The sequence below is a fragment of the Symphalangus syndactylus genome, chromosome 2, assembly GCF_028878055.3.
Source record: "Symphalangus syndactylus isolate Jambi chromosome 2, NHGRI_mSymSyn1-v2.1_pri, whole genome shotgun sequence".
Lineage (NCBI taxonomy): Eukaryota > Metazoa > Chordata > Mammalia > Primates > Hylobatidae > Symphalangus > Symphalangus syndactylus.
Genome location: NC_072424.2, coordinates 117,537,399 through 117,557,729, shown reverse-complemented (window position 1 = coordinate 117,557,729; position 20,331 = coordinate 117,537,399). Strand labels below are relative to the sequence as shown.

At 39.2% G+C, this 20,331-nt stretch overlaps 1 long non-coding RNA gene across 1 annotated transcript in view; it reads right to left on the bottom strand.

The window, feature by feature from the left end:
* Positions 1-19,790, bottom strand: part of LOC134735883 (uncharacterized) — a 254,902-nt gene extending 235,112 nt beyond the window's left edge. The window contains exon 1 of the long non-coding RNA XR_010119450.1: positions 19,633-19,790. This is a non-coding gene — a long non-coding RNA (uncharacterized lncRNA). The remainder of the gene's footprint in view (positions 1-19,632) is intronic.
* Between the last annotated feature and the right edge of the window lie 541 nt (positions 19,791-20,331).

The window sequence follows — 20,331 nt, the reverse complement described above, 5'->3', positions numbered from 1 at the left end:
CAAAAATGGGAAATATTATACTTGTCTAAGTGGAAACAGAACAAAATCTTATGTCTTTAACTTTTCAAGGTGAAGAGCAACAAAACTTTCACATTTCAAAGTTGAGTCCCTCAACGTGTTGGACACATAGAATGTCCAGCTCTATTTCACACCTCATATAGTTCTACCACTTTAAGTTTTTATCTGAGTTGGATATTTCCAAAGCAACTGTTCAATTATAAGAAGAAAAGAGCAAAACATAAGAAAGCAAGATAATTAAACAACAGAAAATTTTAATTGTGATTTTAGCATCAATCAAATCACAAGAAATCTGATTTTTCAGCAACCGTGTGTCACGGTCATAACATAATAGCAGCTCAAATTTTCAACTTGGTTACATCAATGGATATCACCCATCTAGGTATGACAAGAAACAAAACCTTTTAAGTCAAGACAAAAAAAAAAATGCCAAGATAGAAAATCATTAAGCAATTAAAGTGCTTTAACTATTATATATGCAGCTCATCTCTGTTATGGGTATTAAAACACAGAATATGTTTGGGTAATAAAATGCATGGATTTGTTAACAACTATGATTTAAAATCATTCCTGATATTTCTCCAAATATCTTGCAAGTTTCTCCAAAACTCTATTGCAAAACTCCATAAAGGAAAAAATAAGCTTTAAAATTTCAGCTGTCAGGTTACATTTTCTCTCCTTTACAATCTAATTATTTATCATGAGACTACATCTTCAGTTGAACTCTCTGCTTTATGATTTTATGGTTGAATAAATACAATTCTCCTGGATTTGAGCAAAATATACCAACTGGACTTCTATGCTCAGAAACTTATTTTCTTAAGTTAACAGATTTTTTTTTTCCTGGAGAAGGTACCATTTCTTAAATAAAATAAAATAAAACAAGGCATTACAATCTAGCCCTCAGTTTGTTCTGTAACTGCTTCTGCATGCTGTTATCAGTTTCAGAAATCATCTTTTCTTGGTTTATAGGAAGTTAGCAGTTGAACGACAATTCTGAATTCCTTACTAGTCAATTTACTTCTAATAAAGTAAAAACCTTCTTATTGGTGCATACGGATTCTAATTTTTCAATGCAATTCTCAACTTTCAGTGTTCCTATGGGGTTACAATGCTTTGATGTCAGATAATCACAGAGAGAGCTCTAAAGTGTCCTTGGGTGTCAGATTTTACACAGACATCTGTACCATAAATAATTAGACCTCTGAAAAATCTTCTTATTTCCAGTAACTAAAATAGTCTGTCTTCTTCTAGAAAAGCATAGCATGGCATAGTAATAGCACTGTAAAGTGCTGAAAAGCAGATACTATGGTTTGAATTCCATCTCTTGCATTTACTCACTGTTGACCTTGGGCTATTTACTTAACCTCTCATTTTCCTCATCTGTAAAATAAGGATTATAATAGTACCTGCCTCATAAGGTTGTTATGAGGATTAAAGAGTCAATGCATATAAAGTGCTTTGAAAAGTATCTATCACAGTTTACTCAGTAAATTAGCTTTTATCATAATCACTAGCCCATCACTCACCACCCGTGTACAAGCTCCCACAGATATATCTGGAATCACTATTTTCAAAGCTCCATTTCCTTAAAAACTGGAGAATGCTACCAGGAGGTTTTCATTTAAGGCGATCCATGGGCACCAACAGTATGATGACTGGCCCAGATGACTCTGGACTCTTTCCTAACTTTGACTTTAAATTAACACAGGGGGTGTTACAGGAAAGTGAAAGGGTTTTCTCTGGTTTTAACGTCCTAAACCTAACCACTCTTAGACTCACATCGCCCATATTGATTTCTTAAATGGGATTAGTTATCTTTAAGGGGAAGAGGGAGAGGTACTCAGAAGGTCTCAGAAACCAGGAGGAAGATTACAAAAACCAAGACTGCCTTCATTTCTCACGAACAAGCCACATTAGCCAAGCTCTTGGAGACGTATACATGAAAACCCAAAGGGACTGAAAGCCTTGAAATATTAGCGAACTTATTAATGTAACCACAACATCAATAAGCTGAGGATGATGTCTTAAAAGACCTCATTTCAATTTATGTAGCTATGGATTGCACACTTCTTGGTGAGTCATTATTTTTTAGTAAATGGGGATAAAAATAGCTAATTTTGAAGATAACTATGCAAGAGCAAACAACCTACATCAGTTCCTATTTTTATACTGAATTTAGAGAAGACATATGGAAGTGTATTTAAATAAAATAATATTTAAAAATACAATTTCAGATGGTATTACTAGACTTTTATTAAAGTATCATCAGTTCTAAGAATATATTTAGCAGTTTGTGCTATGATGTGAATTGTTCCCACAAATATCTACTTCTCTATTTTGTATTTATTTCCACTCAAAGATTGCCATACTCCTCAGAACCTTACAATTATAATAATAAGGATCTCCAAATGTTTTTATCATAGACAGGGTCCAAGATGGGTCTACTCTATACTGCATTCTAAGGACAGCAGAACATCTAACAAGTTCTCATGACTTTTTGTCCCTTTTGTGGAGAGTACAGTAAAGAAAGAAAATACTCTGCACACTAATGACCTTTGAAATGACGACTGTTGCTCCAACAGACTTTTCCTACCATGTGAAAAGTTTAAATAAAGAAAAAAAATGTTCTCATACATTCCACATTGACACAACAATAGAAATAAAAATAATTCTATCCTGTCAGGGCATCTCAGTCCCCAGCCTTTGATTCAGTTTAAACCTAGTCTTGATGCCAAGAGATTTCAGGCTTTGGTGGAAGGGAAGAGAATCAGAGCCCATCACTGGTTCTGGGCAATCTTGGATGAGGCCCAAAGTATTCAGCTGGATCAAGGATTGGAATATAGGATCATGCAGCCAATGTTCTTGTTTAAAAGCAACTTTTCAAAATTTAATTCTATAAATTCCCTTCTTATATTTCAGAAAAATTCCAGATCATGAAGCATTAGTACTAGCTAGCTATAAGCTGACATTCCCAACACAACAATGTGTCACCTACAGTTTCCTCCAGAAAATGAAGACATTAAAGTTGCAATGATATTTGTCAGTTATCCACAGAAAGCACACCAAAACTGTGCTTTGTCCTCAATTAGCTAAATAATTCAAAGTAAAGGCTCACTTTCACCTGAAGTAGTGGGGATAATTACAGTCTAAAATAGGTTTGGCTTCAATTATCTAGATAATCTACTTGTGTGTTTATTTAGCCCAAAATTAGAAGCTTAAAAATGAATCAACTTTCAAGCAAAAGCTAAATGACTTTGAAAACTCACTTACAGGAGAATTTGACTTTAAAATGACTTCTTTGGGTGGGCTACTTATAAATGTACTTCATAAACATCGTTCTTATTTATTTTAGATTTGCACTTTGAAACTTTAAAATATTAATAAATTCAAAAGCACCTTTATAACCTGTATACCACTAATCCACTTCCTTGACCTAGGATTAGGAATTGAATAATTTTTTACACACACACACACACACTCTCTCTCTCTCTCTCTATGCCGCAGTGTTGCTACCCACATTACTTTCATTCTCAGAGAAGTACTAAGAAAAATCTGTGATGAGGACTGTGAGACTATTTTGTCTGTTCATGAAAATCACCTGGGAAGCTAACACTTGGCCCACAGTGAACACCAATTAAATCAAAGTCTCTACAACTGAGACCAAGGCATCCTGTTTATAAAGGATGTTTATAAACTCCCCAAGTGAATCCAATATACAGCCACAGTTTGAGACTCACTCTTTTAGGAGTTGGATAATTTTTCTCCAAAATAGCCTGGAAAAGACAGATCAGAACTGTCCCATTTTTCTCCTCATCCTCACTCCTAGTTTTTCCCCGTTGGTTGGTTTATCCCATAGTGTGTGCTTAACTGAATTCAATTACTCTGGGTGTAGAAATGTCAGGTCCCATATCATTTCAATCTTTTTCATTTATTCAATTAATAAATATTTTCTAAATGTCTACTATATAAGTCTAGGCTCTATAAGAATTTTCTAAAACATAAGCCTTTCCCTGAGGGATCTCATAATGTAATAGGGAAGATGGTCAGAAACAAATTTAATGACAGTATTGGGTGACAATGCTGAAACTGGGGTACACAGGTAGCATAAAGAACTATTTTCATTGTAAGCATCATGGCATCTTTACAGAAAAATTGCATTTGAGCTGATCAGGAATGAGAAGCCGGTGCCTTAAGCTAGCAGAGGGGAGAGTGGACTGGTATTCCAGGCAGAAAGGAAATCTTTGCAAAGCCATGGAAGCATGACCAAGTCAGGTGAGTCCCAGGAGCCCTGACTAGCTTTGTGTGGCTGGAGGCCAGTGAGGTGTGTGTGTCTCTGTGTCTGTGTGTGTGTGTTGAGGGGGAAGGTGGGGATCGTGGCATAGGAGGCTGGAGAAGAAAGCAGAAGAGGACTCCATGTATCTAAGATGAATTGGGCCTGGAATTAGCCCATAAGGTTACCATGTAAATTTATTGCATGTTTTACAAACTCTTAAGACCATTAAGAAGTTGGATTATTGTTGACTGTCTATCATTCTGATGAATATTTTGGAATATTTTTCATTTTTAAACTAATTGTTATGTGTATGCTAAATTATGCCATTAGCATGAAGAGCAAAGATGTGATACCCGACAGTTAGAAATCAGGTAATTCTTCTGAATTTAAATGTTCAAAAATCACCTCCTTTTGGAGTCTGGTCATTGGGTGAACTGACTGCAGTCTCAGATCAAAAGTTAGTATCTTAAATCACATAGCATACACTGAGAAGACACAGATAATATTCTCAACATAAAGGATGGGTATGCATGGGTGGCTAAACTATTTAAAGTTCCCTGTATGTGCTACATGAAGCTCAACTTACTGATTTTGCTTTTTTTTTTTTTTTTTTTTTTGAGACGGAGTCTTGCTCTGTCACCTAGGCTGGAGTGCAATGGTGTGGTCTCGGCTCACTGCAAACTCTGCCTCCCAGGTTCAAGCGATTCTCCTGCCTCAGCATCCCAAATAGTTGGGATTATAGGCATGCACCACCACGCCTGACTAATTTTTGTATTTTTAGTAAAGACAGGGTTTCACCATGTTGGCCAGGCTGGTCTCGAACTTCTGACCTCGCGATCTGCCTGCTTCGGCCTCCCAAAGCACTGGGATTACAGGCGTGAGCCACCACGCCTGGCCACTCATGATCTTATTTCAGTCTAGACTAACCTTCTCCATCTTCTCATGTAAAAATGCCACTCTGGCCGGGCGCGGTGGCTCACGCTTGTAATCCCAGCACTTTGGGAGGCCGAGGCGGGCGGATCACGAGGTCAGGAGATCCAGACCACGGTGAAACCCCGTCTCTACTAAAAATACAAAAAATTAGCCAGGCGTGGTGGCAGGCGCCTGTAGTCCCAGCTACTCGGAGAGGCTGAGGCAGGAGAATGGCATGAACCCGGAAGGTGGAGCTTGCAGTGAGCCGAGATTGCGCCACTGCACTCTAGCCTGGGCGACAGAGCGAGACTCCGTCTCAAAAAAAAAAAGAAAAAAATGCCACTCTGCTCAAATGTCTGTTCCTCCAGCAAATTTCCTCATTCCTGGTTCATCACACATCCTGATAATCAGCCAGTATCCATTTATCTGTGTCTCTTTCTGTCTCTTACAGGAGTAATGGATGCATGTGTTTTATTCTTCATTTAAGGAAGGATCTGTTTCTACTTTTTAAAAACAGCCTTTATTAAGAGCTCAGTGTCATTCATAAATATCATCTTATTTCATCCTAACAATGGTAGGTACTATAACTTAGAGGCTATTATCCAAATTTCCACATAAGGAAATTAGCTCAAAAGGTTAAATGACTTCCTCAAGATTATACAACTAGCAAGTTGTATCCTAAACATCAAAGTCAGATTTTGAAACAAACTCTCAACCCAACTACCATCATTTCTCATTTCTATCACTAAGAGAAAGACTCCACCACCAAGTTTATAGAGAATAGGTACACAATAAGTATGTGTTTAATAAATAGCTTCTATCTTGCTTTTGCTATATTTCTGTGACTACATGTTTACATTTGAGTAAACACACTCATACACTGTGTAGATGTATATATACAGTGCACAATTTTCAATGTATGTGTTCCAAATGTTTAATTGTAAGTCAATTGTTTGAGATGCAAAACACATTTTCTACAATGTCACATAAAGAGGGTATTACATATACCACTGAAGGCCGACTAAACACAAAGTGTCACAAAACAGGTAGCCACCAAATATGCAATGTTTTATTTGAGCATATATTCCTAGTATGGTTTTCTGCTGAGCCAGGAGCCCATACTTTCCATTGTCTGACTACCCCAGCTTATGAGGATGTGAGGATAAGAACTTTCCCAGGTGTGTAAATGCTCCAGATATATTACAGGCCATAACTGCATGTTGACAGGGACCATAAATACATGTGGTACATGATGAGTATGATACATGACACCTGTCATGTAAGCTCTAAGAAGACAGAGATTCTTGTTTTGTTCATTTATGTATCCCAAATCTCTAGAACAGTGCCTGAGACTTAGTAAGCGTCACTTAGTAGGTACTTAATAATAAATATTTTTAAATAATAAAAATGAACACTTTATGGACCTTGTTAGCAGCTTCTTCCCTCTTTACATTACCAGAAAAAAAAGGCAGTACCTAAAACACTAGATGTGGTAATTTCCAAATGAAGTCTTAAAAATCTGAGTGCAGTGGCATGTACCTGTAGTCCCAGCTACTTGGGAGGCTGAGACAGGAGGATCACTTGAGCCCAGGAATTCAAAGCCAGCCTAGGCAACAAAGTGAGACCTAAGAGTATTCAGACCCACTCACAGGCAGGCATAATCTTGACTCCACTGTTTAAGGAAGAATGAGTAAATGACAAAATTCTAAGAGATCTATTAAAGTGGCTTCAAGAATGGAACATTGGACCCAGATAACAAAAGGCTTTAAAAATGACATGATTTGGTCTAGTTGAGAGCTGACCTAGAACATGTATTGAATCTGTGAGTCATTTTTACACAGAGGTGGCTGACCATGTGAGCCTTGTCTCCACTGGGAACAGAACAGAGTTCTAGACTGAAGTTACCAGATGGGAATGGAAAAGACGGATTTAAGTTAAATAGAAGAATATATTTTGAGGTAGAGCGTATGGCCTTACGAGATTTACGTTAGCAAGGTAAATTGTGAAATTTGAAGAATAGCAGAAATGCTCTTTTTGAATTGCTTAAACATCACACACACTAAAAACGGGCTGGAGGCAGTGATTTTTCAGGTCATTCACTAGCCCATAAAGCTAGGAATAAGGCCAAGTTGCAATGAAATCTCAGCTTTGTTCTTGTTTCTCTGGAATCACTGTTAAATAAGTGAAAACTTGCATATATGTGGTGTCTTATCAATGTAAAGATCTGAAATAATTTATCAAAGGAAAAAACAGTATTTCACTTGAGTTTCTGGAGCAACAGGAAGTGAAAATACATAAAAAACAACTGCCTGATTGAAAAGCCATTCCCCTAAACTCTAGTAAATCCTAAGTACTACATATGATGAGAATGTTCTTGCAGTTCTCCAAAACGGTGTATTATTTACCTACTAAAGAAAAATTAACTGAACATGAAAATAGATTCCCAATTAAAGAACTCCAACTTACTCATGGTTTTGTATCTCATTGTTTGTTACTCTATGGCTGTAAAACAATTAGTATAAAATACAGCAATGCAAACAGATCCCTAACACACTTTTCTACCCAGGGCTTATGCAATAGGGTTTGGCAGTTGGGGAAAATCACAGTGAACAAAACTCTTCTCTCCAGTGCTTTTGAATGACAGTAAATTTAGGGAAATCAGCATAATAAAAAAAGAACACTGGATTAGAATCAAAGGTCTTGAGTTTGAGAACACACAAGCAGTGTCACCTTGAGGAAATCACAGCTTCTCTACACCTCATTTTTATTTTTAATTATACTTTAAGTTCTAGGGTACATGTGCACAACGTGCAGGTTTATTACATATGTATACATGTGCCATGTTGGTGTGCTGCACCCATTAACTCGTTATTTACATTAGGTATTTCTCCTAATGCTATCCCTCCCCCCCTCCCCCACCCCAAGACAGGCTCCAGTGTGTGATGTTCCCCACCCTGTGTCCAGGTGTTCTCATTGTTCAGTTCCCACCTATGAGTGAGAACGTGGGTACATCTCATTTTTTTAAATATGCAAAATGAAGATAATACTAACTCTATTAAAAAGTTATTGCAAGCCCGGCCCTGCGTCTCACGCCTGTAATCCCAGCACTTTGGGAGGCCGAGGCGGGTGGATCACGAGGTCAGGAGATCAAGGCCATCCTGGCTAACATGGTGAAATCCTGTCTCCACTAAAAATACAAAAAAAAAAATTAGCCGGGCGTGGTGGCGGGCACCTGTAGTCCCAGCTATTTGGGAGGCTGAGGCAGGAGAATGATGTGAACCCGAGAGGCAGAGCTTGCAGTGAGCCGAGATGGCGCCACTGCACTCCAGCCTGGGTGACAGAGTGAGACTCCATCTCAAAAAAAAAAAAAAAAGTTGGCTGGGCGCAGTGACTCACGCCTGTAATCCCAGCACTTTGGGAGGCCAAGGCGGGCGGATCACAAGGTCAGGAGATCAAGACCATCCTGGCTAACACAGTGAAACCCCGTCTCTACTAAAAATACAAAAAAAGTTAGCCGGGCGAGGTGACGGGCGCCTGTAGTCCCAGCTACTCAGGAGGCTGAGGCAGGAGAATGGCGTGAACCCCAGGGGCGGAGCCTGCAATGAGCCGAGATCGCGCCACTGCACTCCAGCCTGGGCGACAGCGAGACTCCGTCTCAAAAAAAAAAGAAAAAAAAAGTTATTGCAGTGGTGCACGCCTGTAATCCCAGCACTTTGGGAGGCCGAGGCCAGCGGATCACAAGGTCAAGAGATGGAGATCATCCTGGCCAACATGGTGAAACCCTGTCTCTACCAAAAATACAAAAATAAGCTGGGCATGGTGACGGGCGCCTGTAATCCCAGCTACTTGGAAGCCTGAGGCAGGAGAATCGCTTGAACCCGGGAAGCGGAGGTTGCAGTGAGCTGAGATCGTGCCACTACACTCCAGTCTGGGCAGCAGAGCGAGACTCGATCTCAAACAAAAAAAAAAAGTTACTGCAATAACTTTTAAATTCATGTGTGCATACACCTAGCAGAGAGGGTACTCAATGTTGTTTGAGTATTGTCATCAACTCATTTTTTTTGCTTTGTCTTCAAAATCACAACCTCCTCTAATAACAAAAGCAGAGAAGAGTGATAAGCAATCTTCAGGGACTTTGTAGAAGTTTATAGTGATCGGGTTGGGGAAAGAATCAATTTAATGACCAAATATATATACCCAAGTTCATGGGTCCCAGGTTTCATGTCTGTATCCAGTGCCTTGTGAGCCACTGACCATCCATCTAATCCAAGGTAATTTGGGGCCCAGGGCACATTACCTTGCTGATTCTACCCCTAGAAACAGCCCTAAGCCGATTACAACCAAGGTAGCCTCCAATTCTCCAGCCTTCTGGTGTAACACTTTAATATCCAAGAAAAGTGACCCGAACCCCATTCCTGGTGCTGCATAAATCTCGGTGTCCTCTTTAACATGTCAGGATTTCTAAGGCATGGGATGAAGGCTGCACTCATGTTGTCCATCACTGCCCATTAAAATTTCTGCTCTCAACTCAATTGCCTGTTCACTGCTTCTCATCTCTTCTTGACAAAGCTGCTGTTTCCTCTCTGGCCTGATTCTCCCTGGCATGGGCACTTTACTGAAAGTTGGGGGAATAATGGGAATAATTACAGCACAGAGCTGAAACATCTGCATGGCTTTAAATCCAGATGTTTCTTTTCCCTGAAACTTGTCTCCCCTCAGTGAACAGAAATTTCTCACCAACTATATAAATTTACATTCTAGACTGCAGCCAGGTTTTTGGGACCCCTTCTTTCCAACTCTTCTTAGACTTTCTTCTTCTCTTCTCTTTTCCAGAGCTACCAGCAGAGAAGTTCTAAATTCCTGTTGTATTAGAGAACTTTGAGTCTCTTTTTCATGCTCCCCATCTACACTGACACTAGGACCTTTAGCCCACTATTCATAGTACAATTAAGGTATTTTTTGCAGTGGGGGGAAATTGTTCTCCCTAAGAAGAACAGTTTAAACAGAAGAAAGCTTTGCAAAAAACAAACAAACAAAAAAACAGACACAGAAACATACATACACACACACACATACATACATACACTTCTTCCTACTTCATAGAATTTTGGATAATATACAGTCGTATTATCAGATATAGATAGAAGGCACTACACTAGGAGCCTCTGCCAAGGGAAAACATCCCTGGCAAGAAGATGGAACAGAAAGATTGTAGACAAATGTTTTCTTTAGCTTTGGTTTTTTGCAGAGGGAGAACTGTCTTCAAGGTTTTCCATTACCTCCAATACATGTCAACATTTGACATTATAAAGAGCTCACAGTCTAAGCCCAACCTAGGCAGTAGTGATAAAATGGAGAGCTAGAGATCTCCGAAAAAGGAAGGAGCCAAAAAGTATCCTCCAGAGAGTGAGGTCCTGCTTTGCCAGGCAGCTTCTGAATAATCCAGATAAGTCTATGCCCACCCAAACTCGATTTGTTTTAAACTCCCCATGTCAGAAAGCCAACATGAAGAAGGCAAAAATAAGGAAAGCTATAGAAAACTTCGGCTATTTCTTATGCTATCTGGAGTTCCAACATGGGAAAAAGAGAATATTCTACTGAAGCATAGGAGTTGCTATAGTTGCCTTCATGAAATATACCTAAATCTGGACAGGCATTTGCTGAAAAAATCTGATCACTCTTTCAGTCCTGGAAACCCAGCCACTTCTTTTCACTTCCACTGTTACCTTTCTAGTCAGTTGCTATGAACTTTCTCCTGGAGTTTTGCAATCATCTTTTATCTAATCTAACCACTTCCAAACTGGCGCCCCTCCCATTTGTTTTCCAAACTGTAGCCTGTGTCATCTTTCTAAATTTTAACTATGATAATATAATGTCAGCCCCACCACCACCTCCCTGCTAACAACTAAAACAGCTTGCTTAAAAACTTCAGTGACAGCTGGATGCAGAGGCTCACGCCTGTAATCACAGCACTTTGGGAGGCCGAGGCGGGTGGATCACGAGGTCAGATCGAGACCAACCTGGCCAACATGGTAAACCCCGTCTCTACTAAAAATACAAAAATTAGCCAGGTGTCATGGTGCACACCTACCTACTACGCAGCCACCCGCGAGGCTGAGGCAGAAGAACCGCTTGAACCCAGGAGGCAGAGGTTGCAGTGAGCCGAGGTCACTTATTGACTCTTACTCTTTCTTAAGATGACAATAAAGATATCACTTTCTCAGGGTAACCTTCTCTCTATCCTCTTTGAAGGATGCTTCTAACATCACAGTGGCAACTCCACTTTCATATAGGTATTTATTTCATAAATTTCTGACCTTCTATTAGACTGTAAACTTTATGAAGATGAAGACAATGTCTGACTTTTTTTTACCATTATATTCCCTTATTAAATGAATAAGTGAATGAAAGAATCCACTTATTAATCAACAGACAGGTTTTATGTACCTGAAAAATTAAGAAATATCTCAATTGTTTAATCACTTTTCAAATAGCCGTAATTAATGGAGCTCTTTATCACGAATAGAGGAGTGCTTTGAGTATAAATATTTGTTATGATTTGGTTTGTTACTATTATCATCATTATCATAACTGGTTTATTGTCAGTATAATTGCCTTTGTAGCTCAGTACTTTATAACTATTTTACATTCTTTAATTATTTAGATTTTATATTTCCATTATTTATAAAATGTTTTAGTGAAAACCAAATCCCATTGAAAAGAGAGCATACGAAGACTCCAGAAGTACCATACTGTGGCTAAAGGATAATATTAAAACTAAGGGTTACCTATAGATTTATAGTAGTATTTCCAGAAGGTACAGGCCATTTGAAAAACTAAAGCCTTGAGAAAGATCAAAGCAACATTTATAGCCACTTAAGGAATAACATTTTCTAATGATAAACTCATCATATTAGACTTGGATGGGACCCTAGAGGTCATTTACCCACATTTCTTATTTTGCACATAATAAAGCTAAAACTGGCCTTCCATGAGGTCTTAGAGCCAAGGCAAGCCCTGGATCTATTTTTATGCAGCTCCTCTAAAACTATCATATTTCAAATTAACTGCAAACCTATCAAAATTGAGGGTCCTAGCTATTCATAGCCCACTGTCATGGAGCCAGTTGGGATGTAAATAACCTTCCAGGTTTTAGGACTTGAATTCTATATAGATGGACACTCATCTTTGCCATTTAATGCCTATCTATATTTAGAAACTAGCTCTGTTATGTAATTCTACACATGAAGAAAAAGATACTTCAAGGTCATTTATATAAGTCACTTTCTCAAAGAAGCCTTCTACCTCAAATTAGAAATGTTCTGCCACTATGAAAAGGGTGAATTTCACTGTGACCCCAAGGTCAGTTTCTGTATCTGCTGTTTTCATCCACATCCAGATGCAGAACTCAATACCTATTTGATCTCAACCAAAAGAAGGTATTCACTCTAATGTTAAAAAACAACGCAGCCTTTATTGAAAATATGTAGGGGAGGAACAAGGTGCATTAATTCTCAATAATTTCTGCAAACAACTCAAACACCTTATCAGAAATTTCTATTCTTTTAAGTCCCTGCTCAGGCAAGCTGCTCCAGAGGTTTTGATTTTTTTTTTTTCTCTCTTTGCCCTCTAAGGAATACAACCTAATTCCTCCACCTCCCCTTTCCACATTTCCCCTTTCTTCAAGAACATCTTGCCAGGCGCGGTGGCTCATGCCTGTAATCCCAACACTTTGGGAGGCCAAGGCAGGCAGATCACTTGAGGTCAGGAGTTGGACACCAGCCTGGCCAAACTGGCGAAACCCCATCTCTACTAAAAAACACAAAAATTAGCCGGGCATGGTGGCTTGCTCCTGTAATCCCAGCTACTTGGGAGGCTGAGGCAGGAGAATCGCTTGAACCCAGGAGGCGGAGGTTGCAGTGAAATCGCTCCATTGCACTCCAGCCTGGGCAACAAGAGTGAGACTCCATCTCAAAAATAATAATAATAAAAAATAAAATAAACAAATAAAAAGCCATTTAGGTATTTTGTTGCTTGAGTGTACGTTTGTTTGTTTGTTGTTGTTCTTTTGCCAAACACATACCTAATTACCCCTTGGAGGAATACTGGCAATTGAAATATTCCCCATAGCAGTAAAAAGAAACTTTCCTATAGTGATCTGAGCTGATTCCTCCCAGGGCATGTTATTATCATAAGGAGGTTTCCTATGGTATTTTTCTTTTTAATGAATATTGTAAAAATTAAAAATTCTTTAGAGTGAGAATAAAGCATAACAAAATATCTCCAATTCTTTCCAGTCCTTCAAATTCCTAGGAATTAGTGCCCATTGGGGGAAAAAATTCAATGAGCCTCATAATTGAAATATGAAAAAAGCTATAGCTTTTCCTTCAGAAACCTCATTCTTAGAAAATGATCATAAAAGTTCAAAGTGGAGGCCAGGCAAGGTGGCTCACGCCTGTAATCCTAGCACTTTGGGAGGCCGAGGTGAGCGGATCACCTAGGTCAGGAGTTCAAGACCAGCCCGGCCAACATGACGAAACTCCATCTCTACTACAAATACAAAAATCAGCCAGGCATAGTAGCTCATGCCTGTAATCTCAGCTACTCGGGACACTTAGGCAGGAGAATTGCTTGAACCTAGGGGGTGGAGGTTGCAGTGAGCCAAGATTTTGCCATTACACTTCAGCCTGGACAACAAAGCAAGACCCCTGCTCAAAAAAAAAAAAAAAAAAAAGTTCAAAGTGGAAATACTTGTGCCTGGAATACAGAGGCAAATTTGTTTCTGATTTCTTGTTTTGTTTTGTTTTGTTTGAAAAGGAGGCTCACACTGTTACCCAGGCTGGAGTGCAATGGCACGATCCCGGCTCACCAAAATCTCCACCTCCCAGGTTCACGCGATTCTCCTCCCTCAGCCTCCCAAGTAGGTGGGATTACAGGTGCACACCACTACACCCAGCTAATTTTTTGTATTTTTAGTAGAGACAGGGTTTCACTATGTTGGCCAGACTGATCTGGAACTCCTGACCTCATGCCCGCCTCAGCCTCCCAAAGTGCTGGGATGACAGGCATGAGCCACTGCGTCTGGCCTATTTCTGATTTCTTTAAGATATTTTTCCCTTAATGAAATTATTAGACTGGGCACGGTGGCTCATGCCTGTCATCGCAACACTTTGGGAGACCAAGGAGACTCCTGAGGTCAGGAGTTCGAGACCAGTCTGGCCAACATAGTGAAACCCCGTCTCTACTAAAAATACAAAAAATTAGCCGGGTATGGTGGCATGCGCCTGTAATCCCAGCTACTCGGGAGGCTGAGGTAGGGGAATTGCGTGAACCCAAGAGGCAGTGAACAGAGGTTGTGGTGAGCCGAGATCGGGCCACTGCACTCCAGCCCTGGCAACAGTGCGAGACTCTGTCTCAAAAAAAAGAGAAATGATTAACCAATTATTTTATACTCTTCTTTGCAAGTGGCACAGACACCAGCTGCCTTCATCCCGTAACTTGATGACTATCAGATCCCCAAACCCTAGTGACACCACTATCAGGCCATCCAGAAAGTTCGTGATAAACCTCGGAGGGAAAAAATATTTTCAAGCAAATGGTCTGCTGGCAATCACTGCGATTAAAGAACCTTGTCTCATAAGTGTTCATGCGACGAGAATAACAAGAAAAATAGATGATATCTACAAAAAGATAAATTGTTTTTCATGCCTCTTCTGAAGAACTTTTGAATTGTAAACATTTTTGTTAAAAACAAAGATACCTCTGGAACTCCTTTCATGAGATGTAAACAGTGCCATCAATATTACTATTTTCAAAAGTAGAGGGTAGGTCTCATGGAGTTAAAAAAACTGGAAAAAAAATAAGTTAGATGAAAAAAATTCATAAGTCCCATTTTGTGCCACTCTTTTTCAAAATGTTTTCCAATATAATATTTGATTAGACAAGAAAATAAATATTAATAATTTATGAAGATAAAAATAAGACCTGGCCAGGCACAGTGGCTCACGCCTGTAATCCCAGCACTTTGGGAGGCCGAGGCGGGCGGATCACAAGATCAGGAGATCAAGACCATCCTGGCTAACACAGTGAAACCCCGTGTCTACTAAAAATACAAAAACAAAATTAGCCAGGTGTGGTGGCGGATGCCTGTAGTCCCAGCTACTCAGGAGGCTGAGGCAGGAGAATGGCGTGAACCCAGGAGGCGGAGCTTGCATTGAGCCAAGATCGTGCCACTGCACTCCAGCTTGGGCAACAGAGCGAGACTCCATCTCAAAAAAGAAAAAAAAAGACCTGTTTACACTTTACCTTCTTGTAGTTTAGAATTTGATATTGGAATGTTTATATGTATGTCCAAATATTTTAGAAAACTTTAAGATTATCAAGATTTTAAAATATAAACTTTTTGTGTGCTTCTGTTGATTTTACTTCTATTATGATACTTAGATATAAATGAATCAATTTTTCTTATTTTTCTATGTAGAAAGGTAATTTTAAAACTTATTTTGAGACCAACCTGGGCCACATAGCAAGGCCCCGTAACTATGATTTTTTAAACTTCTGTTTACTTATTTCTTCAAAATGTATAAGATTAAAAAGTGTGATTTTAAACGTTGAAAAATTTGAAATTCCAAATAAATTAAGTAAACATATCTTATTTCTTTATTCAAATAAATTAAGTAAATATATTTTATTTATAACTCTCCAAAATAATAACGTTTTGCATTAAAAACATTTGTTTCAGTGTTTTCTTATAGCATGACATTATTTCACAGTACCAAAAAACCTGAATGGGCCAAATTTGTTAATCAAGCAGAATAGCTAATTTGAAATAAGTCCTAAAGGCTTCAATATTCTATCCTCTGTAGCAACATAGAGTCATTCCTATTTAATTAGGTAAGCCAATGTATTTGCAAAACAATTAAGAATGCAATTTAATTTGGGGTTTGGTAAACATCTAGGGATTTATTCATTATGACCTCCACATTGAGTTTACTTTGTAAAGCGGTATAAAACTAATCACTTAGAACTATAAAATGTAAGACCTTTTTTAAAAAAAGTAGATGTGTCTGGTCTTATGCATTATATGTACCTTCCATGTTGATGATGACTCTGTTTTACTGTCTTTCAAAACTCCGGTTTGAGTGAATTAGCTAAATTACAGCAGCAATGGCCAGGAGTAACTGACAAGCCCCGAGTGGCCATGCGGAGGGAGGTGGAGGAGATGCCAGGCAACCCTCGCACACAGCTGTCAGCACGTCCCAGCCATCACTAATCTATAAGCCACCTGCTGACTCAGTGCTGGGATTTTCCTCAGGAGAAACAATCATCATGTGATTTGAATCAAACTATTTAAAATATGTATTGTTTTAAACCAGGGAGAGAGCGGGAAACCAACCCACCACAAACAATCCACTGCACTAGACTCATTTTGAGACAAGATGTTTATGTAAACTCCCAGGTCAAGATGCTAACTCATAGTGAATTAACCTGCGATGTCACCTAGCCCCTCATATTGATTAGTCATTATTTTTACCCAACGAAATGAGAATATGGGTCCAGAGGCCATGCACTTTCATACCCTGAGAAAAGTCAAGTGTCCTCTTATTCTCAAATGCTTCCCGGACTACTATTAGCGTCAGGGCATTGCGAAAAAGAGATGTTTTCAAATGACAACTGAAATGGACATTTCAAATTGGCTCATGTCTCTGAACCAGATAACAGAGTTAGAACAACAATCCGTGAAGGTGCATTTTGAATTTAAGTGCCAGATAGCTTGATAATGCTATTAGATAGATAAATACCACAAGTACAGACTGTAATATACCATCCTGAATGAATGGATATATTTTATCTCTTTGTTTTTTCTATTGAGTTTAAGACTCATGAGGTAGGTGAAAACAAGCCTTTCAGTAATAAAGACTAATATGTTTAGAGAAGAAAGTGTTCCAGTACCTTATTAACACATTGCCCTATACCCCTAGATGATCAGTTTGTATTTTGAAGTGCTTGGTGTCACTCTTAAAGTTTTGCAACTCAACTTTAGAAATATCACCTGTTTTGCATACTGATCATATATATTAACCTAGTATACTTGCAAGGAAACTTAACGCTATCAAAAAAAAGAGGGTTTAAATGTTTTGCTTTACTTTCAAACATGGTTTGGTTAGGCTATAGCAAACATAATCTAGGATATAGACTGTGTCCAATAGTACCATACCATTATACCTTCATGTAGCACCATTATCAGATCTATGAGCAATCCCTCATCGTCTACAGTCATACACATAGAGCTGGCACCTACAGGGCTATGGGCTTTATATTTCTACATACACACACTGGAATGTGAATATTGCCTGTATTTGTGTGTACAGAAATTCCTTGTTCACCCAAATTGTCTTTGTGAAACAGGCTTGCCTATTTAAAATACAGTCAAGAGTCCAAACATATGCCACTAGACAGCAAGTTACATAAGTTTAGGGACTTTGCCTTACTGTCCATTGCTGTATTTCTTTAACCCAGAATAGTGTCTGGTATGTGATAGGAAATTGCTAAATATTTGTTTTATGAATGACTGTTACATTGCATATGCACAAAAGGTCATGCAATTTTCTCATAGGAGAGTTCCCCAGGCCCAAATCTGGAGACTGCTTGTCTTATGCAAGATTCTAACAAGTTTAGTTATCTTGTTTCCTAGGCCACCAAAAATAAAAAGCAGCAAATTGCAGAGACATGGGGGAGTACTGCTAGAAGCAGGCATACTCAACATAATGAAAAATGCAAGCTAACATTCTATAAACTGGAAAAGAGAAAAAAACTATAGAATTTAGCTATAGGTCCTCAAAGAAAACACAAAAACATTTGTTTATATAACATTTGATTACCTCAATTGTTCCAGTATACATATAATGTCTATATATCTCCAAACAAAACTTGTTTACTTTTGACATGCTTCTCAATGTTCTATAAATGGAATCATACAGTACAAAGTCTTCTGAGACTGGTTTTTATTATTCAAAATTATCTGAGATTAATTTGTTTTGATATGTCTAGTTTGTTCATTTTTCTACTTATAGACCATCATTTATCCATTCAAATACAGATACACATTTAGATTATTTGCAAATCTTTGCTATTCCAACCAATGTTTCAATGAACATTCCTAAATATACATGCTGCATATATGTGGTACAAGCATCTATGTTGGGATGCACCTACATATGAATGTATCTATATATGGTGCAATAGATTCTCTAAGGTTTCTTTTTTTTTTTTTTTTGAGACTGAGTCTCGCTTTGTCGCCCAGGCTAGAGTACAGTGGCGCAATCTCGGCTCACCACAAGCTCCGCCTCCCGGGTTCATGCCATTCTCCTGGCTCAGCCTCCCGAGTAGCTGGGACTACAGGTGCCCGCCACCACGCCCGGCTAATTTTTTGTATTTTTTTTTGGTAGAGACGGGGTTTCACCGTGTTAGCCAGGATGGTCTCGATCTCCTGACCTCGTGATCTGCCCACCTCGGCCTCCCAAAGTGCTGGGATTTCAGGCGTGAGCCACCGTGCCCGGCCAATTATCTAAGGTTTCTACTTGGAAGTGGAATGGCCAGGCCAGGCGAGGTGGCTCAAGCCTGTAATCCCAGCACTTTGGAAGGCCGAGGCAGGCAGATCACGAGGTCAGGAGATCGAGACCATCCTGGCTAACACGGTGAAACCCCGTCTCTACCAAAAAAAAATACAAAAAATTAGCCGGGCGTGGTAGCGGGCACCTGTAGTCCCAGCTACTCGGGAGGCTGAGCCAGGAGAATGGCGTGAACCCGGGAGGCGGAGTTTACAGTGAGCTGAGATCGCGCCACTGCACTCCAGCCTGGGTGACAGAGCCAGACTCTGTCTCAAAAAAAAAAAAAAGCGGAATGGCTGGACTATAGAAAGTGTACATCTTCAGCTTTACTAGGTATTACCAGGTTAATTCTCTAAATGGTTGTACAACTTTTTACACTCATACCAGTAGCAGAATTCAGACAATTCCACATTCTTATCAAAATTTTTTAATTATCCAATTTTTAATTTTATCAATTTTGTGGGTATGGCATAGCAACTCATTGTGGTTTTTTTAATTTTCCAGGTTGTTAATGAGATTGGACGTCTCTGTATACATATTAGCCATTTTCTTTTCTCTTTGTGACGTGCCTCTTGACGTTATTTTGAGTACTTTTATATTGAGTAGTTAAGCTCACTTTTATTGATTTATAGGAGGTCTTTAATCTATTGTATATTAATCCTTGGTTATTAATATTGTTTTTCTAAACTGTGGCCTTGTCACATTTTATGATAACATTTCTAAACAGAAGGTTTAGTTTTTCTAAAATACAATTTATCATATGCATACCTTCATGGTGTGCAACCTTTGTGTCCTGTTTAAGAAACCATTACTTACTTAAGGCCGGGCGCGGTGGCTCATGCCTGTAATCCCATCACTTCGGGAGGCGGAGGCAGGCGGATCACGAGGTCAGGAGATCCAGACCATCCTGGCTAACACAGTGAAGCCCCGTCTCTACTAAAAATACAAAAAAATTAGCCGGGCGTGGTGGCGGGCGCCTGTAGTCCCAGCTACTCCGGAGACTGACGCAGGAGAATGGCGTGAACCCAGGAGGCGGAGCTTGCAGTGAGCCGAGATGGCGTCACTGAACTCCAGCCTGAGCGACAGAGCGAGACAATGTCTCAAAAAAAAGAGAAAGAAATCATTACTTACTTAGGTCATTAGATAATTTTTTTCTTCTAAATATTTTAGAGTTTTGCCTTTTACATTTAAGACGTTAGCCCATCTACAATTGATTTTTATATATTGTGTTAAAGAGACTTCACAAGGTTTTTTAAAAATAAACTTTTATTTTAGAATAGTTTTAAATTTATAGGGAGGCAACAAAGATAGTACAGAGGGTTCTCATATAACCCGTACCTGGTTCCTCTATTTTTTTTTTTTTTTTTTTTGAGACGGAGTCTCGCTCTGTCCCCCAGGCTGGAGTACAGTGGCGCGATCTCGGCTCACAGCAAGCTCCGCCTCCCGGGTTCACGCCATTCTCCCACCTCAGCCTCCGGAGTAGCTGGGACTACAGGCGCCCGCCAACGCGCCCGG